Here is a 23,635-nt window from a genome sequence, read left to right on the forward strand (position 1 = left end):
AAAAAAAAAATATATATATATATAATATAATATAATATATATATTCTCTGTTACTGGTATTACACCGTCTGTACACTTGTGTATGAAAACTGAATACTTCTTGATCTGTGTTGTTATACTTTTAAGCTATCAATAAAAAGATCATTGACAAAATAATAAGTAATTCCTGCTATTCCATTTGATTGGGCTAAACCTCTATGCCTTTAATGTCTCCTCCACCTCCCCCAATACATTCTTCATTATTCTTAGCTTTCCTTCATGTAGAATTAACCTACAAAGAAAGTAAGGGTTTATTTTCATTCCGATATTTGTGTCCCATTGACTTGCATTGGTTTCCGATATCAGAATTGGCAATATCGGATATTTTTGGAGTATTGGTCCAATCCTATCCGATATCGCAAGGTATCGCTCAACACTAATAAAGAAAGAGTTAACAGATTGGAGCCAGGGGGCCTCTTATATTATAACTTGCAGGAACAGAACCAGGCTTAGGGTTCAGAATCGGGTTAAAAAGGAACAAACTAATTGGTTGAGTATGGGTATTCCAAAAGTTAACCACAAATGTGGACATGGCTCATATTGAAAATTTCATAAGATGGACCGTGATATCCATATGGGGGCCATTAGTCATACAGCCTCAGAATTCATATCATGCTAAACAATTTGTTGTTTTGTCCATGTATTATATAGGCTAGACAATACGGCCTTTATATATAAGATTCAGAGAACATTACAAATCCATAACTACAGGCAAAGGCGTGCCCCGGTTAATCAACCGTATTAGAGAGAGACATGGTGGGACCCCAATTTGTTATCGTTTGCTGGCCTGGAAAAGTATTAAGTTACGTACCGGTAACGGTATTTTTCGGAAGCCCATGACAGCACCACGAGAGAGGGGATCCGCAATATAGGAACAGGAAACCTACAGATACAAAAGGGCGGCACCTCTCCCATGCATCAGTTGGATTACAGAGCTTGAGAGGCTACCATGGTTAGTACACAACATATGATATATACAACCTATCTACCCTATTTAACCGAATTATTTCATACCATGTCCCACATATGGTGATTCTATGAACAATCTTCTAAAGGAGTGCACCCCTATACGTGAACAAGGGAGGGAACTAAGGGTGCTGTCATGGGCTTCCGAAAAATACCGTTACCGGTACGTAACTTAATACTTTATTCGGACTCCCATGACAGCACCACGAGAGAATTACAGAGATGTAAACTAACTTAGGGAGGGACTACAGCCTGCAGCACCCTTAGCCCGAAGGTGAGGTCTGAGGAGGCACCCATGTCTAACCGATAGAGGTTAAAAAAGGTGGAAGGAGATGACCAGGTGGCCGCCTTACATATTTGATCAATTGATACTCCAGATCTCTCCGCCCAGGATGATGCCATGGCCCAAGTGGAATGTGCCCTCAGGTTCTGTGGAGCTGGACCGCCACCTGCTGTGTAGGCAAGAGAGATAGCCTCCCTAATCCACCTTGCTAATGTGCGTTTTGATACTCTGTATCCTTTCCTGGAACCTTGGAAGGATAGGAATAATGCGTTCTCCTTCTTCCAAGGATCCGTGGCTGCTAAATATGTCAGTAAGCATCTTCTAATATCTAACGCCTGGAGTTTCTGCTCTTTAGGGTTGGTTGGGTTAGGGAGGAAGGAAGGCAGAACTATCTCCTGTGTCCTGTGGAATTGTGTTGCTACCTTGGGAAGGTATGCTGGATCTGGCCTTAGGATCACTCTATCCTGTAAGAACTCTGTGTAAGGAGGCAATCTGGAGAGTGCCTGTATGTCGCTCACCCTACGTGCGGATGTTATTGCTACCAGGAATGCTGTTTTAAGGGATATAATCTTTAGTGAGGCGGAATCTAAAGGTTCAAACGGACTTTCTGTCATGGCTGTAAGGACTAAGTTTAAGTCCCACGGTACGCATCTGTTTTTGTGTATAGGTCTCGATCTGGCCGCTGCTCTGATGAACCTTGCTACCCAATAATCTTTTGCAATATCAGCTGCAAACAGGCCCCCTAAGGCTGAAACTTGTACTTTTAGCGTGCTTGTAGAGAGACCCAATTCGAAACCTTTCTGGAGAAATTCCAGAATATGTTTCATGGGAATTCCATCTCTGATGTCAAAGTGAAAGGTGGACAGGAAGCGTTTCCAGGTCCTAGCATAGATATTAGTGGTGGTTAATTTTCTGCTTCTTAGGAGGGTGTCAATTAAGTTCTTGGAGAACCCTCTATTTTTTAATAGTGACCTTTCAAATACCACGCCGTCAAATGAAGTCCCGCTACTTGTGGGTGGCTGACTGGCCCCTGGTAGAGGAGATCCGGAAGGTTCGGCAGTACCCAGGGATCGCCTACCGACATGGTCCTCAACCATGCGAACCAGGTCCTCCTGGGCCAAAAGGGGGCAATCAGTATGACTCTTGCCTGATCCTCTCTGATCTTCCTGACTACCAGAGGAAGAAGATTCAATGGTGGGAAGGCGTATGCCAGAGAAAAATCCCATCTTATCAGTAGGGCATCCACCGCCAGGGGATTTTCCCTGGGGTTCAGAGAGCAGAACAATCTTTCTTTTCTGTTTTTTCTGGTGGCAAAGAGGTCTACCTCTGGCTGGCCCCATCTGCGGACAATCTGGCGGTAAATATTTTTGTTCAAAGCCCATTCTCCTTGTCTTAGAGCCTTGCGGCTTAAAAAGTCTGCTCTTACATTGTCTTTTCCGCTGATGTGGAGCGCGGTCAAAGATAGACAATTTCTCTCTGCTATCTGGAGTAGCCGTTCTGTTATCTGCATCAGAGCGCTGGAGCGGGTTCCACCTTGGTGGTTGACATATGCTACCGCTACCTGGTTGTCCGAGTGTATCCTCACATGATGGCCCTGCAGGTAGATAATGAGTTTCTTGACTGCCCACTCTATCGCCAATAGTTCTCTCTGGTTGGATGAGATTTCAGAATTAGAATCCCACTGGCCCTGTACCACTATGTCCCCCATATGGGCTCCCCAACCGAAGGAACTTGCGTCTGTGGTTATAATACGGGTTATCTGTGTTATCCAGGGCACCCCTGACGCTAGGTTCTCGCTCTCAAGCCACCATCTCAGTGATGCAACAGTTGAGGGGCTTAGACACATCCGACCTTGTAAGGAGCCTCCAAGGGCCCTGCTATTAATCAAGACGTCGTTTTGAAGGGTTCTGGTATGGAACTGTGCCCACCTTACTGCTGGGATGCATGAAGTTAGAGAACCTAACAGGGACATGGCCTGTCTGAGGGTCATAGATGGATTATCCATTGCCCGAAGAACCTGCTCCTGTATCTTTTGTATTTTATCTAGTGGCAGCAGGCACCGCTGAGTGTCTGAATTTAGTATCAACCCTAAAAATTTCTGTATCTTTAAGGGCTGGAGTTGGGATTTCTCGTAGTTTAAAATCCATCCCAGGTTTTCTAACCTGGATTTAGCTTTTTCTATCTGGGATTTACAATGACCCACCGATTTTCCTACAATCAAGAAATCGTCTAAATATGGAATGATTAAGACGTCCACCTCCCGTAAGTGAGCCATAACTTCGGCCACTAACTTTGTAAAAACCCTGGGTGCTGCTGAGAGACCAAAGGGAAGGGCTCTATACTGAAAATGACGTACTGTGCCCTCTACTGAAACTGCCACCCTCAGGAACTGCTGGAAGTCTGTATGGATAGGTACATGATAGTACGCGTCTTTCAAATCTATGACTGCCATAAAACAACCTTTAAACAATATTTTTATTGTTGTATAAATGGACTCCATTTTGAATTTATGATTTATCAAAAACTCGTTAAGGGAATGAAGGTTTATAATCGTTCTGAATGTGTTATCAGGCTTCTGGATTAGAAACAGGGGAGAGTAAAACCCTCTTCCTCTTTCAGCCTCTGGAACCTCTACCAGAACATTTTTCTGACATAGGCTCAAGACTTCCGCTTCTAAAGCCGCTTGTTCGAGATGAGAAGATCTTAAGGGGGTCAGTTTAAAGGTGTCCCGCGGGATCTGGGTAAACTCCAACCTAAGCCCGGTGGATATTACCTTACGCGCCCAGTCACTATTCGTAATCTGTGACCATGCCGGGAAGAAGGATGACAGTCTACCCCCTACGGGAACCGCTAGTCATTGATTTGGTTTCTTTTGATCTCTCGACGAGCGTGTAAACATATAGCCCGTACCTCGTCTCCTTCTGTCTTCCCATCTGGGTCGATCTCTAACAGGCGAAGAGTTGCGCCTTCTCCCCTGGCCAAATCTCCTACCAAATGGGCGATGGTAGGACGCTGATGAAAGGTTTGGGAACTTTTTCTTGTCGTCCCCCGCCTTTTCAAGCAGCTTGTCTAGGACAGTCCCAAACAAATATTCGCCCTCACATGGAATCGCACAGAGCTTTGCTCTGGACTGGATGTCTCCCTGCCAGCACTTTAGCCACAGGGCTCTGCGAGCTGCGTTAGAGAGACCTGCTGCTCTGGCGGCCATTCTCACTGCATCCGCTGAGGCATCTGCCAGGAAGGCTGCTCCCTCTTGGATGGTCGGTAGGGCCCCAAGAATTGTCTGTCTTGATGTACCCTGTTTTAGTTGTGACTCCAACTGGTCCAACCAGACCATCATGGACCTGGCCGTGCACGTTGAAGCCACTGCTGGTCTTAAAGACCCGGCCGCCATCTCCCAGGTGTTTTTCAGGAAAGTATCAGCTTTCCTATCTAAGGGATCTTTAAGGGCTCCCATGTCCTCAAAGGGGAGCGAGGATTTTTTTGATGCCTTCGCAATGGCAGCGTCTAATTTGGGGGCTCTGTCCCAAGAACTTACTGCCGGATCGTCGAAGGGGTATCTCCTTTTGAGGGCGGGTGGTAGCGACCCTCTTTTGTCCGGTTTTTTCCACTCTCTGTGGATCAGATCCTGTATCTTTTGATTTAACGGAAAGACTCTCCGCTTCCTCTGTTCCAGCCCACCGAACATGACATCCTGCATGGATAAATGGGGCTTAGGCTCCTCTACCTCCATTGTCCCTCTGACTGCTTTGACTAGCTTGTCTACCCGGTCAAGAGGCAGACAAAATCGCCCCGAGTCCTCTTCTCCTGAGGAGGACGAGGGAGATGAAGCCTGGGAGTCTCTGCTTTTTCTCCACTCTACCGAGGAATCAGATTCCGCCGGGACCTCGCCCCTTAGACTTTGCGGCTGAGACAAGGACTTTAGGGTTTCCCTCATTTCTACCCTGACAATGTCTCTCAAACTCGCCGCTACTGCAGGCGACTCATCTGCCACCGTCTGCTGAATACAAGGGGGGCACAATCTTTTGAGGCACGCATCCGGTAATGGGCATGCACAGAGTGCGCATTCCCTATGCTTATTTTTACTTGTAGCTTTCTTTCCCTAGAAAAGAAAAACACAGAAGGGGGGTCCCATCACTGAGTGAACTTTCACGAAGATCACTTACCAGTGCCACAATCAAGTACCGGAGAACGAGGGGGATTTCTTTCGGTCGATGCTCCTGTCTGCCTGGAGGAGCTCTTACGAGTGGACTGGTCACTTCGTCCCGCATTACTGTCACGGGACCCTTTCTTTTTCTGTTTGACCTGCCGAAGGTCATCCAGGGGCAGCAGTGATGTTTGCCGCTGCTGCCCTTGCTTCTGCTGCTGCTCTCGATCGCTTTCCATTACCACTACTGCTGCTGCTGCACACTGCTGCATGTAGTAATGTGGCCAAGGCAAGGAACCCTGCCCGGGTCCCGCCTAAATACCCCCTCCTCCGGTCAGCAGTATCCATGCCGCGCCCCTCCCCCCCCTTAATGGAGCTCCCTACCCCAGCTGGCGCCCGAACTCGCGCCATCGGTGTTTCCGATGGGCGCCGCCATCTTGGAATCGCCGCGCATGCGCAGTGGCGCGCTGACCCGGAAGCGCCTCCTCCGCCCGCCCCCTGACGTCACCGCTACCCCGGAAACGCCGGAAGCCCCGCGGGATGCCCGGGAGCTCCGGAGCAGCGCCCGGTCGCAGCCCCCTGCACAGCGCTGCCAACCCATGTGCGCCGCCGGAGCCGGAAATCCCTGGGGGGGTATACTTACCGGCGGCGGCTAAATTCCTGGAGACGGACATCCTCCGGACGCCGCTCCCTGCTGTCCACGCCACCGCCGTGACACCCATCCTGGGCCACCGTGGCGTCTTCCAGGAAATCCGAACCAGGCCGAGGTAGGAGACCCCCTCGCTACCGGTGTCGGCTGGCCGGCCTGGGATCCAAATCTTCTGTAGGATCCCGTCCCCTCAGGAACAGGAAACCAACTGATGCGTGGGAGAGGTGCTGCCCTTTTGTATCTGTAGGTTTCCTGTTCCTATAGGGCGGATCCCCTCTCTCGTGGTGCTGTCATGGGAGTCCGAATAAAGGTTGTTTTGCCTCCACAGGGAGGTAGTGTACATAAGCTTTTACATAGATGGGAAGTGAGGTGGATTTTGCGTGCCAGCACTATGGGACCTATTGGCTTCAATGATATGGTGGATATGTCAATCTTTTTATAGTCTTATACATAGTGGAGGCATTGCATGCATCTTCCATGTGGAAATTGAAAAAAGTCAACAGTAAAAGATTTTTGAAAAAACTGTTTGCTTGGAAATGAAAGAGTTTTGGGAAAAAAATTTGAAAGAAAAATCCTTAAGCATAAGTTTTTTTTTTATATCATTTGATTTCTGTGCAATGATTCTCCCACTCAGGTGCAGATATTTGTATGTTCATATGCTTGTTATATATTGTTTTTAATCAATTTGTATGTATTTCATGATATTGTGGATGCAGGTTTGCAAGGAGGAGTTTGTGATGGGGTATTTCAGCTCATCGCATCCTTTCATTCACTGACCCGTAGAAGCGCTATTGAGCGCAAAAAAGCCATTGTCAGCACTCGCATACTCCTATCCTCACTCTCCTGGTCATGATGTTTTAACAGTTGCCAATAAAGAGTGGAATTTTTGCACAAGACCGGTGAGTGCGATCTGCCTTTACCTGCAATTGTTTTTATATTTGTGTATCCATAAAAGATTTATCATTTGAAAGGGAACCTGTCACCTCCATTTTCTACCACAAGCTGCGGCCACCGCCTTTAGGGGTTTATCTACAGCATTCTGTAATGCTATATGCCAGCATTCTAGAATGCTGTAGATAAGCACCGAAAGCCAGTAGCGGCAGCTTATAGCGGCAAAATGAGGTGACAGGTTCCCTTGTACTCCACAGTGCTTTACATACAACACTGTCCCCATTGGGGCTCACAATCTAAACATCCTATTAGTAGGCCTTTGGAGTGCGATAGGAAACCCACACAAACACTGAGAGAACATATAAGCTCTTTACAAGTGTAATCCTCTGTGGGATTTGAACCCCAGACCCCAGTGCTACAAAGTTGTTGCGCTGACTACTGAGCCACTATATACAGTGCTAACCACAGAGCCATGGTGCTGCCATAATAGCTATGCAGTAATATTTTTGCTGGCAGCATTGTGTATTAGCTCTTTTTATGCACATCATATGCACTAAACATCTGTTTTTAATTGATTTATTGGAGGATTTAATATTGGTATCCTATCCTTATAATAGGCCATCAATATTGACATCAGCATTGATCAGTTGACCTAAGGAGTTGTAGAGTTTCATGGAATAAGGACTGCTATTTTACCATACTTATACACTATGTTCCAATGTATATATTTAAAGGGATCTCCCGTCTCAGTCTGTCTCCCCCTAATCTGCACAGCAATCCCCCTTCTTACAAGGAGAAGCAGGTCTGTGACTTGCTGGGTGGGGGGGGTCTGACTCTTTCCAGCAACACCACCACCAGTCAGGAGACATGACTCTGGAGTCCATCATGGCGTGCTGCCTTAGTGAGGAGGCAAAGGAAGCTTGGTGGATCAACGATGAGATCGAGAGGCAGCTCTGCCGAGACAAGAGGGATGACTGCCGGGAGCTGAAGCTGCTGCTGGACACTAGGGAAAGGTTAAAAAGTGCATATATATAGCGCATCGTGATTACTCGCTATCCCGCCCCTGAACAGTAGCTCCGCCCCCACCCCATTACCACACACAATCCCGCCCCCCACCACCACACATAATCCTGCCCCCCCACATTACCACACAATCCCGCCCCCCCACCACATTACCAAACAGTGTGGTGGGGGGCAGGATTATGTGGTGTGGGGCAGGATTGTGTGTGGTAATGGGGTGGGGGGCAGGATTACCACACAATCCTGCCCCCCTACCACATTACCACATGAGGCAGCGTCCCCCCACATTACCACACGAGGCAGCGTCCCCCCACATTACCACATGAGGCAGCGTCCCCCCACATTACCACACGCAGCACTTCCTTTCTATGTAATTCAACCACTTCAGCCAAGGTAAACGTACATTTAATTGCATCCGCATTCTCCCAAGCAAAATGAGCCAAGAAGAGTCGCCAGATCCATCTCACAGGCCGCAGGAAAAATCCGGAAAACAATGCAGTAGCTGCTCGACAACAACACTATCGACAAAATCGTAGGATTGGTTATCAACAACGAACACCTGAGCAGATTGATAAGGACAGAGATATCACAAGGTTTATATCAACCGAGTGACAGAAAGAAGGGAAGCTGATGTATATAACCAGCGTCAACGAAGGAATTTGACACCTGCGGAAGTTTAAAACAACAATGCCCGTCAACGTAAAATGCCACCACCTTCGAGGTATGCAGCAAGAAATCCAGAGAATAAACCCAGTGAACACCATGTGCGAAAGCGAGTCATTATGTGCAGTGATTGCGGTGCATCGCACTTTTGGAAAGAAAAATTACACAGGGCCAAGTTTGCGTCGTGCTGCAGAAGTGGTACCATACACTTACGTGAAATAACTTAACCCCTTCGCACCTGTGCCTGTTTTTGCCTTCGTGACCAAGCCAATTTTTTCAATTCTGACCAGTGTCACTTTATGAGGTCATAACTCTAGAACGCTTCAACGGATCCTACTGATTCTGACATTGTTTTCTCATGACATATTGTACTTCATGATGGTGGTAAAAAATTTTAGATATGACCTGCGCTTATTTGTTAAAAAAAAAAAAAAATTAGGCGAAAATTTTGCAATTTTCAAACTTTTAATTTTTATGCCCTTAAATCAGAGCATGATATCGCACAAAATAATTAATAAATAACATTTCCCACATGTCTACTTTACATCAGCACAATTTTGGAAACATTTTTTTTTTTTTAGGAAGTTATAAGGGTTAAAAGTTGACCAACGATTTCTCATTTTTACAACAAAATTTGCAACATCATTTTTTTTAGGGACCACCTCACATTTGAAGTGAGTTTGGGGGGTCAAACTGACAGAAAATACCCAAAAGTGACACCATTCTAAAAACTGCACCTCTCAATGTACTCAAAACCACATTCAAGAAGTTTATTAACCCTTCAGGTGCTTCACATGAATGAATGGAATATGGAAGGAAAAAATAAACATTTAACTTTTTTTCACAAACATTTTACTTCAAAACCATTTTTATTTTCACAAGTGTAAAAAGAGAAAATGAACCACAATTTTTGTGCAATATCTCCCGAATACGCCAATACCCCGTATGTGGGGCTAAACCACTGTTTGAGCACACGGCAGAGCTCAGAATGGAAGGAGTGCCGTTTGACTTTTTCAATGCAGAATTGGCTGGAATTGAGATCGGATGCCATGTCGCATTTGGAGAGCCCCTGATGCACCTAAACAGTGGAAACCCCCCTCAAGTGACCCCATTTTGGTAACTAGACCCCTTAAAGAACTTATCTAGATGTGTCGTGAACACTTTGAACCCCCAAGTGCTTCACAGAAGTTTATAATGTAGAGCCATGAAAATAAAAAATCATTTTTTTTCCTTAAAATGATCTTTTAGCCCCCAATTTCTTATTTTCACAAGGGTAACCGGAGAAATTGGACCCCAAAAGTTGCTGTCCAATTTGTTCCGAGTACACTGGTACCCCATATGTGGAAGAAAACTACTGTTTGGGCACACGGTGGGGCTCGGAAGGGAAGTAGTGACGTTCTGAAATGCAGACTTTGATGGAATGGTCTGCGGGTGTCATGTCGCGTTTGCAGAGCCCCTGATGTACCTAAACAGTGGAAACCCCCCACATGTGACCTCATTTTGGAAACTAGACCCCCCAAAGGAACTTATCTAGATGTGAGGTGAGCACTTTGAACCCCCAAGTGTTTGAGTAAAGTTTATAATGTAGAGGCATGAAAATAAAAAAAAAAAATCATTTTTTTATCCACAAAAATGAACTTTTAGCCCCCAATTTTTATTTTCACAAGGGTAACAGGAGAAATTGGACCCTAAGAGTTGTTGTCCAATTTGTCCTGAGTACGCTGGTACCCCATATGTGGGAGAAAACTACTGTTTGGGCACACGGTGGGGCTCGGAAGGGAAGTAGTGACGTTCTGAAATGCAGACTTTGAAGGAATGGTCTGCGGGCATCATATTGCATTTACAGAGCCCCTGATGTACCTAAACAGTGGAAACCCCCCCAATTCTAATTCCAACCCTAACCCCAACACACCCCTAACCCTAATCTCAGCCCTAACCACAAACCTAACACCAACACACCCATAACCTTAATCCCAGCCCTAGCCCTAACCCGTGTAACTGCTTTTTTTTTTCTTTACTTTTTTCTTTTTGTGACAAGATCGCTGCCATGCGATCTGACTCATAGTAACGCCACTTCACCTCTGATCATCTGTCAGTGTGAGATCAGAGGAGAAGTAGTGTTACTATGTGACAAAATCGCTGCCTGGCACAGCTGTGCCAGGCAGCGATCTAGTCACACAGTAACGCTGCTTCACCTCTGATCATCTGTCATTGTGAGATCAGAGGAGAAGTGGCGTTACTATGAGTGAGATCGCCAGGAAACAAGCAGCTTTCCCAGCGAGCGCTCTCATTGGCTGCTGTGACGCTGACGTCATCAGGACCTGAACCAATCAGGTCTTGATGATGTCGGGGGTCCCAGCATGCATTGTGCACCGGGATCCCCGCATTATAAGGTATGTGGGGGTCCGGGGGGGGCGCAAAACCCAGCAAGCGCCAACGTTTATCTACAGTGGGCGGTCGGGAAGCGGTTAATATCCTCAGCAGTTTGAAGCATGGTTAGCTGAAGATACGAACGAGGCAAAACATTTTAGAAAGAGCATCAGAAAGTACAACAGTGCTTTTGCATCCTTTGGATTTCAGTCAATGAAATTTTCCGGAGGCCCACCCGTGTGTCATTCACGGACAAGTGTACCCACTGTACATCAACTTCTCTAAGGTAAAAGACCTGAATACAATTAAACATACATTTTTAATTCATTCCTACTCTTTTTTAATAATTAAAAATAAATTTGTGCTTTTAGATCTGATACTCCTTCATATTCACAACTCTACATATTGGATCCTGAGTATGCAAACATTCAACGATTAAACAAGCAAAATGAAGGCTGCAAGAGGGACATAAAGAATACTATTGACTGTTTACTCAGAGATATCAACCCATTTGCTCAGGCTTTCAAGATGAAGGATTTGATTGATCAGCGTGGCTACGACCAGCATAAAATCAAAATGATTATATCCAAGGATAGACAACACAACCCTCGCCGATACAACTTGCCGACAGCCAATTAAGTTGCAGCTGTGTTTGTCTCCGATGGGAGCCACCGATCAAAAGAGAATGTCGTTCATCCCATTGGGCAGCGAGGACTGCAGAATATTCTGTACCATAGCCCAAACTGTGATCCAATGGTGTATCCACTCTTCTTTCCACATGGTGAACACAGCTGGCAACTTGGAATACGGAAGCAAGGGAGAACTGCAAAAAGGACAAAAAGGAAAAGTCATGAAATGGAGGAAGGTGACAATGAAGAACAGGAAGATATCAGTCACGATGCAGGGGAACAAGAAAAAAAAACAAAAAAAAAAAAACACACAAATGTGTTGAGGGAATTCTATGCGTACCGCCTTCAGGATCGAAAATCATTCAACCCGCTGTTACATTCTGGCAAGCTGACAATACATAATTGATGCCTAAACATTGAAGCGCAGTGAATGGACAGGAACAGACAAAACCAAAAGAAACACAGTAGAATTATATGTCGGGCTTATGGATCATATCAACAGTAGGGCTGAACAACAAGATCTGAGACCAGGTCGCATCTTCATACTTCCCTCTTTTACCAGTGGAAAACGTGCCATGACACAGAATTACCAAGATGCGATGACCTTGGTAGCAAAATTTGGAAAGCCAGATTTATTTATTATGTTCATTTATTATGTTCATTTATTATGTTCATTTCCCTCAAAGAGGGAAGAAATTCAGTCCGGCCTTTTACAACATGAAACAGCAATAGACTGCCCAGATTTGGTATCTACCATATTCCACTTAAAGCTGCAACAGTTACTAAAACGACTTGACTGCAAAAAGTGGAGTGATGGGACAAGTAAAGGCATACACCTACGTCATTGAATTTCAAAAAAGAGGTATTACATACATTCATCTGAATGTTCGTAACATCAAGTATTAACGAAAGAACCTCAGTCTGCCGAGAGCTTCAGGATACTAAACTTATCATATGGGATGAAATTTCAATCTCTCACGTTCATCTTTTCAATGCCGTTGATAGAAGCTTACATATTCTTCTTCACAATGAAGAACCTTTTGGTGGGATCCCGATTGTTGCTGGAGGAGATTTTTGTCAGCAAGCTCCAGTTGTACTTCATGGATATCACGTTAGTATTGTAGAGGCGCGTGTCAAGAGCAGTCCAGTCTGGAAATCCTTCAAGGAACTGAAATTAATCAGGAACATGCGAGTCAATCCTGATGACGTTGAATTTTGTGAGTGGCTCCTAACTGTTGGATCAGGAGTTGAAGTTGGGAATCTGGTGGATTTTGTGAAGCTGAGCAAAGACATTCTGACTCATGACGTCGTGACGAGCATATTTGGGAATGACCTGAACTCTCACTCCTGCTGATCTTTCTTCCAGAGCAGTACTATGCCCTAAAAACTGACACGCTGACAATCAATGAACATGTGTTGAACATGCTTAGAGGTCAGACTAAATCATACTTCAGTGTCGACAATATTTCATCCTGTGAGACAGAAGAGCTCAGTACCCCATAAAATTTGTACATTCCCTAACTCTTATGGGCCTCCCTCCTCATATGCTGAACCTTAAGAAAGGCTGCTGTGTCATGCTACTCTGCAATCTAAATCAAAAGAAAGAACTGTGCAATGGTACTCGATTAATTGTAGAAACTCTTGGCACAAATCTCATCGACTGCAGTATTTTTTCTGGGGAGCGTCATGGTCAAAAAGGTTCTCATTCCAAGAATACCATTGGACAACAGCGAAAATTGCGATATCCCGTTTAAGTTAACAAGAAAACAATTCCCACTTTGTCTGGCTTATTCAATGACAATTACAAAGTCGCAAGGACAAACATTCGATAAGATTGGCGTTCTCCTACCTGACCCTGTATTCACACATGGTCAATTATACAATGCATTCTCTAGAGTAACAAGTTGTACAGGTCTTTCAGTTCAAATTGTACCTGGTAGAAGTCAAGGAAAGATCTTTGAAAATGATGAAAAGGACTATACATTTAATTGTGTTTACAGAGAAATTTTAACTTAATTTATGTTTCGTTATGAAATTTGTTTAGATGCTGGAATGAATAAAAAACACATCTTGCTGAATCCAGTTTGTTTTTGATTTTCCACTGTGAATAAAATGTATCCGTATTATTCAGATTTTTAATGATTATTGTTATTAACTTCATTTTAATTTGATTTACCACCTGCGTAAGCGCTATTGAATGTTGTCATTTATTTTAGTTTAATCACCAGCAGCGTTAGATAGCAATGAGCGTGCCGAGCGTTAGCTGGCTGGGAACAGCTAGTCAAGCATATGAGGATTATCCATGGATCTGGCTACTCTGATGAAGATAAGAGGGCCTTCACTAAAGGGCCTGTCACACTATGCTATATCGCTAGCAATATCGCAATAACGTCACTGGTTTTTGTGACGTTCTAGAGATATTGCTAGCGATATTGCTATGTCTGATACTTACCTCCGACGGCTCCCCCGCTGGTTATTGCTGATCGCGCGAGAACGTCCTGGGCTGTTCCTCGTCGTCTGCTTCCTTCTGTGGACACGAGCGATGCGTGGACGCGGGCGGGAGGACATCAGGATCGCCTCGTCTGACAGGTATGTAGCGACCCCCGACCCCTGCTATGTCGCTGGTGAGATCTGCCTGTGTGGCAGCTCACCAGCGACCACTTAGCAATGCACCAGCGATCCTGACCGCGTCATATCGCTGGTCGGGATCGCTGGTGCATCGCTAAGTGTGACAGTACCTTTTGCTTATGATTCGGGCAATGTAGACACTTAAAAATCCATACAAGTATGACCAAAACAAGGGCCATGCACTGTTAATTCGGGAAGTTGATATAGAGAAGGTGTGCTCATGCGAGAACTCTTATGTAGATGCAATATAATATTTATGGAATGACCCTGGCATACAAGAATGCTATGATAGGAGATGGGAATATAAGCTGTCTCATTCCACAAAATATTATCTAAATGACCTGGACCGTATTACAGATCATGGATATCTACCGTCTCCACAAGATGTGCCCACAACAGGAATCATCGAATATCCATTTGATTTACAAAGCGTCGTCTTCAGAATGGTGGACATAGGAGGGCAGCAATGAGAAGGGAGGAAGTGGATACACCTCCATAATGTTCCTTGTAGCTCTTAGTGAATATGATCAGGTGCTCATGGAGTCTGATAATGAGAACCGGATGGAAGAGCACCAAGCACCATTTAGGATGATTATCACATATCCGTGGTTTCAGAAGTCTTCACTCATCCTATCCTTATAATAGGCTATCAATATTGACATCAGCATTGATCAGTTGAAGGAGTTGTAGTGCCTCATGGAATAAGGACTGCTATTTTACCATACTTATACACTATGTTCCAATGTGTTTATTTAGAGGCAGTCTGCAGGATTTAACCCGTCCAAGCCTTATATATGTGCATGTAGCTCTTTTAAAGACAAACTCATTAAATACCTTTATATGGTCAGCCCCTTTCTCCCTTTATTCAGTAATCAGCATTTCATTTGATATATAAATTATGCCTAACGACTGTGGTGGATCTTAACCTTCTATCACTCCAGCTCTATTTCCCGCAGAGTGCTACCTGCTTTTGCTTCACTGACAGCCTCTATGATGTGTTTCCTTCTGGAAAAGAGAGCTGCAAAATCGATCAGGAAGAGATGGCACCGAGCGGGTATAGAGCTGGAGCAACAGATCTACTCCCTCATTTGAATATGTATGCAAACCGATTTCTGATGAATAGACTGAACGTGTAAAAACATTGCTGGAATGGTCTTTGAAAGCGCTATATGGGCATATACACATAGATCCAGCCTCAATCATTCTCGAGCAGTGTTATTTTTCCATTGCTGCAAGTACCACATTTGCCAGATCACGGCAAAACTGCAAGTGTCACACATGTCTGCAAGTCCCAAAGGGAATGAATGAGGCCAAATGCAGTGTTTGCCGTAAGTGATCCATTATGTGGCAGATGTGGAAAAACTACTGGATCTGCCACAAATGCCAAAAATTGTTGATTTGACAGAAGCCCAACTCACTGACGACAGGGTCTGCATTACTCACACTCACCAATGGGGGAGGCAGCACTAAGTGCCTAGGGCAGCATAAACTCTAAATACAGCCCTGGCAGGAAGATGTGTTTAAGTGTAAATCAATATATTCACTTTGTTCTATGTTTAGTTGCTAAGCAAATTCTCACACAATTTTTATTTAATAACTATTCGAAACATACTTCAAGTTTATCCGACCAACTCAGCTGAAGAATTCAAAGATGGTTAACCATTTTTTTGGGGGGACAATAAAAGGACAACCCATTACACATTCTGGGAAGGACTTGGAAAAGCTCCATGAGAAGTGAGTGAACAGTAGGAAACGTTGAGAAGACATGTCCAGCTTCTAGGTGCAGTTGCTAATTTATTGCTGTTTCAATACATATTCCAGTATATCACAGCAAACAGACCCCTCTTGCCAGCCTGTGTGTTTGGACTCTTATGAAGTCTTAAGCTCCCGTCACACCACGATCTTGCTAGCGAGATCACTGCTGAGTCACAAGTTTTGTGACGCAACAGCGATCTCACCTACGAGATCGCTGTGTGTGACACTTACCAGCAACCGTCCCCCCTGCCAGTTATCGCTGATCATCCTGGAATGGCCAGGACATTTTTTGATCGCTGGTCTCCCGCTGGCCAGCACGCTGCGTGTGACAGGCAGTAGACCAGCGATCAGCGAGCAGGTGCTGGTAACTAAGGTAAACAGAGGGTTTCTAAGTGCCGCGCACCGCTTAGAAATCCGATGTGTACCTTGGTTACAAGCTCCCTGCACCAGCGCGCTGGTAACTATGGTATACAGTGGGTAACTAAGTGACGTGCGTCGCTTCTTACCCCCGTGTCGCTGGTGCTGATCGCTGGTTTAGCTGCCTGTTTGGCAGCTCACCAGCAATCATGTAGCGACACACCAGCGATCTTGACAAGGTCATATTGTTGTTGGGATTGCTAGTGCATCGCTGTGTGTGACCGGGCCCTTAGTCTAAGAGTCAAAATGCATAGGACAGCAGTAGGGGTGTGTGTGTGTGTGTGTGTGTGTGTGTGTGTGTTGCACTATTGCATATATTGAAATAGCAGTAAATGTTCAACTGCACCAAGAAGCTGGACCTGACTTCCACTAACAATTGTACACCAAGAGGTAGCGATTGCCTGTGCTTCATGACAGGATGGTCTGAATTGGGATTTGAGGATTAGAACTGAGGACAATGACATGTGGCTTGAATAGTAGGAATTGTGTGCTTACTTGTGTGGTAGTCACTAGCACTAATAATGTATTTTATCTTTAGATTTCAACAACTTTTGGTGAGTGCAAAAGAGGCAAGAGCTATTTTACCAAATAGCACGTGAAAACCTTTGAGGAAGATAGAGAACATGCTGAAACTTACATCAACTGTACCCATCAGCAAGAAGGAATCTCCCATCTGAAGTTCATCAACAATATTGGGTGATAGAGGAGTTAGCTAAAGGCAAGTCTCACCTCCAGCCACAGGCAGCCCTGCCACCCATCTTCATAGAAGCGGAAATAAGCAGTGACATTATGGAAAATGTTTGGTCAATTAGTTTTAGTTATCACTACCATTGAGAGTGTAAGTTAACTAACTTGTCTGTCTAGTTCCACAGACTCTGCTGCCCGACTAATCCACCTGTCCCCCCGCTATTCCCCAGCTTCTCCCCTCTGTCAATCCCTTCACTGGCTCCCCATTGCCCAGAGACTCCAGTACAAAACCCTAACCATGACATACAAAGCCATCCACAACCGGTCTCCTCCATACATCTGTGACCTCGTCTCCCGGTACTTTCCCGCACGCAACCTCCGATCCTCACAAGATCTCCTTCTCCACTCCCCTCTTATCTCCTCTTCCCACAATCGCATACAAGATTTCTCTCGCGCATCACCCCTACTCTGGAACTCTCTACCACAACATGTCAGACTCTCATCTACCATTGAAACCTTCAAAAAGAGCCTGAAGACCCACCTCTTCCGACAAGCCTACAACCTGCAGTAACCACCGATCGACCAAACCGCTGCACGACCAGCTCTACCCTCGCCTACTGTATTCTCACCGATCCCTTGTAGATTGTGAGCCCTCGCGGGCAGGGTCTTCTCTCCTCCTGTACCAGTTATGACTTGTATTGTTCAAGATTATTGTACTTGCTTTTATGTATACCCCTCCTTACATGTAAAGCACCATGGAATAAATGGCGCTATAACAATAAATAATAATAATAATCTACAGTGATTAAGAAGAGACAGTGGACAGAAGAGAGAGGACCAGGAACAAGATGAAGTTGAAGACGGAATCAATGCAGGAGAGCAACTTGATAAAGATGAACCCTTCAAGAAGCTTCTTGAACAGTACCAAATTTGACTAAAGGAGCCTGTCCCATCACTAACCATGTGCAAATCAGCCAAACCAATGCATAGTACTGCCAAGACAAGTGAAGGTGAGCGAAGAACAAAATTTGCATTTCTGAATTCTACTTTCTGGAGCACTATGGGAACACACCCCATCTTCTACTAATGGCTGCACCATACACAAGCAGCATTATCTACCATCTCCCGTTTGTGTCTCCTCTCCCTCAAATGGCATTTCCCAGTGAATGCATTTGTCTTGGTCGAAAGCAATGCTAAAGTTGAAAAGCGCATCAAAAACGCTATGTGTGAACATAACCCAAAGCAAAAATGTTCCTCCATCACTTGGGCTATTTATTATGTCTTACATACAAATCATTACCCCTGAAAGGATGATCCTTAACATATTTCCCAGGAAAATCCATTTTGGTTTCGTTTTTGAATGTTTGTGTGCCTGCAAAAGTGGCATAAGACTAACATTGTTCACAGCTGTGACCTGGGAGACAGAAATGCTTCCAGGGGTATTCCCCATGATGATCCCATGTTAGTTGCACACAGTTTTTATTGATTTAATATTTTTAGGCCCTAAAACCACCCGGGGGGGGGTCATGGAAAAAGTTCTTAGTTATCCCTTAGACTTACATTGGGCTCATTACTTGGGTTAAGCACCCAAGTATTCCAATTTGCTTGACCCAACCAACGAGCACCCGAGCATTTTAGTGCGCGCCCATCACTAAGGCTTATCCAAATAGCTTAAGCGGTTTCCAAATAGCTGCATCGGGAACCTGGAGCGCTCCCAATAATCAGCGGCTCGGCACCGCAGCTGCATGAGTTACGGCTCTGTGACAGTCACATCATATGCCTGGAGAGCCCAACAAACAGGCAGTCTCATCAGGTCCTTTGTCATCAGACATCACCCTCAGTTCACACAGGATGCCATAATTTGCACAGATTTCTTAATCTTTTCACAGTGGATTAGGTCAGAAATTGACCCCATCAACACAACAACCCATCCTTAGCTATCACTAGGTCACCAGTAACGCCACTTTGTCTGCAACCCACTCAGTTTTTCACTTTTCGCGCCAAGTCTGTTCATCCTTCTGCTAGGTCTCACCACCTGAGGGCCATAGATGCCACGAGTCATCAATCACGTCAGCGAAGACAATTTCTTTTTGGTCACAGCCACACCAAACAATCTTCATATTCACTTGGGTGCAGTCTTGTGTTGTCCATGTTTTTTTCCCAGAATATCAAAGATGACCACTGTGGAATGGTTCATCATGTCCACCTCTGCCTGGCCAATCACAAGGCCAGCACAGCTTAGTTTGTTTGCAATCAGCTGCTCTTCAGACCATTGAGGGTCATTATTGGCATCATCCTTGAAAAAACATGTCCACTTTAGGGGGATAAAATTTATATCCTTCTGGTACCCCCAGGATTTCTATTCAGGAAGGAGCAGCTGGCTATTCTCCTGCACACCCACTCTATAGGGATCATCTCGGAGTGGCAATGAAACCAGTTGCACAGCACATAGTCACAAATGCTGTCTTGATACCAGATTCTTGCAGCAGTTTGAATATCCTGGTGGTGGTCTTATTGGAGATGGCTGCTTTTCCCTCCATAAGGTCCTTCCTGGCTGTATTGCTCGCAGTAACCTGGTCCTTAGACTGCATGAGGATAAAGCCAGGGTGATCCAGGAGATCATACAGCTCATAAGTTTTACCTTCATTCAGCTTTTTGCAGAGTCTCAACTCATGTGTGTCCATGATCATCCAGGAACCATCATTTGCTATGATGTTACCATTATTGGATTTTTGATGTTCTTGATGACATTTATACATATGTATGTTTAGGCTACTTTCACACATCAGGTTTTCGGCGTCAGGCGCGATCCGGCGTCGTGCCGGAATGCCGGATCCGGCAAATGTTTTGTAAAACCTGAAGTGCCGGATCCGGTTTTCTGCCGGATCCGTCTTGTTCTTGACAGACAAAACCGGATCCGTCTCATCCGGTTCTTCCGTTTTTCTATCCGTTTTTCGACGGATTACGCTGGATCCGGTTTTTAAAATTGACCCTTGTGGCCTTCCGAACAGGATTGGCTACTGGAAAACTAGATATAGCATGTTCCTACAGCCCTTCTTTGACAGGTTGTAGAGAAGAAAGTGCAGGTTGGAGAGAAGAGCAGGTTACTGGCGAAGATGGATGTTGTCATTGGAAATATTACCACTAGAAGTTCTGTGACGGTTTCAGGGACAATTTTCCACTATACTTTGTCATCCCAGTGTACTCTGCCTTGAGGTGACAGAGTGTGAAAGATTTGTGCCCTAAACTTGTGTACCTTCTGGACCAACAGTATATACCTTTGCCAACCAAAGTTGGCTATCTTGTCATGGTCTTACTATTTTTACCTTTAGGCCACAGGTGTGTACCTGGTTGTGTTTTATGCAAAGTATTTCACCTTTTAACAAAAGTTGTGTACATTGGTAGGAAATCACCAACAATAAACACAACTTTTTAGGTGAAATACTTTGCTTCAAACACAACCAGGAACACAACTGTGGCAAAAAGCTAAAATTTACCCACAGTTATATACCTGGTTTTGAATACCTTTTTACCTTTGAAATACCCTGTATTTAACCTTTTTTTAAAACATAGTTCGCCGCAGAAAGAAATGACAGACAACCATTGTGAAACGATAATTTAACTTTTATTTAAATTTTTTTTTTTTTCTGTAAAATGTTTTTAAAGTGCAAAAAACTTTTTTAATAAAGGTTTTAAACCCAATGGGCATTTTTATTACAAAAAACACACATTACAAATCTGTGTACTGTGGGGTGGAAATACTGCTGGAGGGGCTGCGGGACACTTCGACACTGGGTGTGTGGAGAGAGGACTGGGATCGTGGTGGGGAAGGAACAGTTAGAGGTGGTGGGCGGTGGAGTGGAGGGTTGGGCAGGGACTGTAGGAGCAGATGATGTTGATGGAAAGTGGTACGGGGAAGGAGTGTGGTACGGGGAAGGAGTGTGGTACGGGGAAGGAGTGTGGTACGGGGAAGGAGTGTGGTACGGGGAAGGAGTGTGGTACGGGGAAGGAGTGTGGTACGGGGAAGGAGTGTGGTACGGGGAAGGAGTGTGGTACGGGGAAGGAGTGTGGTACGGGGAAGGAGTGTGGTACGGGGAAGGAGTGTGGTACGGGGAAGGAGTGTGGTACGGGGAAGGAGTGTGGTACGGGGAAGGAGTGTGGTACGGGGAAGGAGTGTGGTACGGGGAAGGAGTGTGGTACGGGGAAGGAGTGTGGTACGGGGAAGGAGTTTGGTACGGGGAAGGAGTTTGGTACGGGGAAGGAGTTTGGTACGGGGAAGGAGTTTGGTACGGGGAAGGAGTTTGGTACGGGGAAGGAGTTTGGTACGGGGAAGGAGTTTGGTACGGGGAAGGTTGCTGGAAGTGGGGAGATGTCTGGTACTGGGGAGGTTGCTGGTACTGGTGAGGTTGCTGGTATGTAATAGGAGGGGGAGGATGGAAAGTGGCTGGAGGGGGTGCAGATGTAATAGGAGGGGGAGGATGGAAAGTGGCTGGAGGGGGTGCAGATGTAATAGGAGGGGGGAGGATGGAAAGTGGCTGGAGGGGGTGCAGGTGGAGGAACTACAGTGGTGGGAGGTGGAGGTTGGGAGGTAACCTGCTGTAGAGCACCGTGGCACGAATGCATTACATGCATCTGCTGGGTAGGAGATAGTGTTGCCATGCGCTCCACAACAGACCTGAAAAAGGTGTGGTTTGGCGAAGATCTTGCTTCTGAATGCATGGTTTGCAGAAGTGTCTTCACCTCCAGAATGCTGGAGTTGATCTGCTGAAAGCCTGCGGAGATTTGCTCTGACAAGACTTTGAGACAGTTCTGGAAAGATGCATTCAGATGCAAGAACTCTTGCGCATAACTCTTTTCCTGACCCCTCTGCCGCCCAGTACCCGCAGGTGTACTAGAGGTGGCAGGGGCAGAAGGGTGGGGTAAAGGGAAAGCGATCTCCTCACCAGCAGCTTCATGTAATGTAGGCGGCCACGATGCTCCTGTGCTGGTGGATGGGACAGATGGGTCGAATGTGTGGGAAGGCTGGGAAGGTGCAGATGTACCAGGGCGGTCGAAGTGTCCCTCGGTGCCGGTCTCCTCAGGGATCGCCTCAGAAGGGTCCAATCGTGCAGGCTCCCGAGTGCTGCTCACCGTGCTGTGTAATAAAGAGTAAAAAAAACAATTAAAATACTGACATGGTATGGCCCTGGCTGAAAAAAAAAGTTACATCTAACATTTTTTTCACATGTGGTGTGTAATATTTACCTTCTGGTGAGCATTGTTTCCCGGAGGAACGACAGGGCTTGTGCGTACTTGTACTTGCTCCTGCGTCCTCCAGATCCACTCGGGGCCCGCATCTCTTTATTGAACTCCTTCTTGAAACGATCCCTCACAGACCGCCACCGATTCACAATTCTGTTCCCTGAAACGAGAAAGGAGTGGTTAGTATACAACATCAGTGTTTCACAAACTCCAGTCCTCATGGTCCCCAGGGGTCATGTTTTCAGGATTTCCATAGTAAATAGAAATCCTGAACACATGATCCGTGGGGACCACGAGGACTGGAGTTCGGGAAACACTGGTTTACATCAAGCAACCTGTACTGTATATACTTACGCTCTTTAATCTGGGCCCGAGCTTCGATGTCCTCCCAGCGGCCCACAAGGAGAGAACAGATTTCCTCCCAGAGTCGTCGGGTAATGATCAGGTCAGCGTGGCGGCGGTCAGCCATATTCCAGAGCGGCTCCCTTTCTCTGACGAGATCGATGAGGCAGTCCACATCAATCCCTCCATCCTCACCGTCAGAGTCGGGAGCACGCTGTGAAGGCTGTTAAAGAAAAAGACAAAAATAACATAATTAGCCTCCACAAAAGAAATGAAATAAAAAGTGCAAAAAAACAAAGCAAAAATATTTATACTTACACGCTGGTGACCGCCGCGTTGCTGTCGCCGACGACCCTGGGAGGCACTGCGAGGACCTCTTGGCCGAGCACCAGATTGGGAAGACTAGAGAAGAAAACAAAAAATGTTATGTCTTTGGATGTAGGCATTTGTTTGCTGTGTGTGGTCTGCAGAACATTGTTTTCTATGTGTTGTGTGTAGTGTGATGTTGTGTTTCTGCGTTTGATGCAAAAAACTTACCAATTGTGAGCCCACTCCAGGTGTCTGTCCACCCCTTCCTTCTTCTTCTGGGAGCTCCTCTTCATCTTGTGATTCCTGTTTTGAAATAAAAGTCAATGAATAGACATATATTACAGAGATGATGGATTTTGGAAATAAAAACTTACCGTCAAACGCTGACGATGCGAGGGAGGGCTCACAGAAGAAGATGTGCTGTCCTGTTGATGGCCAGACTCCATGGCTGTGGGTATTGCTGCTGCTGCTGCCAGTGATGCCATTTCTGCTGCTGCTGCATCTCTTTGGCGGCTGTTGAATAAAGAGAAACAAAGGGCCAATGAATATCTTGATATTCCAGGGCCCTAGTTTGGAGGAATGGGGGATTTGATAATTAC

The 23,635-nt window shown here is 45.5% G+C and overlaps 1 long non-coding RNA gene, 1 other non-coding gene and 1 pseudogene across 2 annotated transcripts in view; 2 read left to right on the plus strand and 1 right to left on the minus strand.

The window, feature by feature from the left end:
* The window catches only part of LOC141055990 (uncharacterized), a 303,731-nt gene that overhangs the window by 31,919 nt on the left and 248,177 nt on the right, over window positions 1–23,635 (minus strand). The gene's annotated exons all lie outside the window — the stretch shown is intronic.
* On the plus strand, window positions 7,843–14,927 carry LOC141055988 (guanine nucleotide-binding protein G(q) subunit alpha-like; annotated as a pseudogene).
* On the plus strand, window positions 10,783–10,900 carry LOC141056025 (small nucleolar RNA SNORA5). The gene has a single exon (XR_012221567.1). It is a non-coding gene; the product is annotated as a small nucleolar RNA SNORA5 (small nucleolar RNA).

Source organism: Dendrobates tinctorius, unplaced genomic scaffold (assembly GCF_039654945.1).
Source record: "Dendrobates tinctorius isolate UK_male_01 unplaced genomic scaffold, ASM3965494v1 ptg000193l, whole genome shotgun sequence".
Lineage (NCBI taxonomy): Eukaryota > Metazoa > Chordata > Amphibia > Anura > Dendrobatidae > Dendrobates > Dendrobates tinctorius.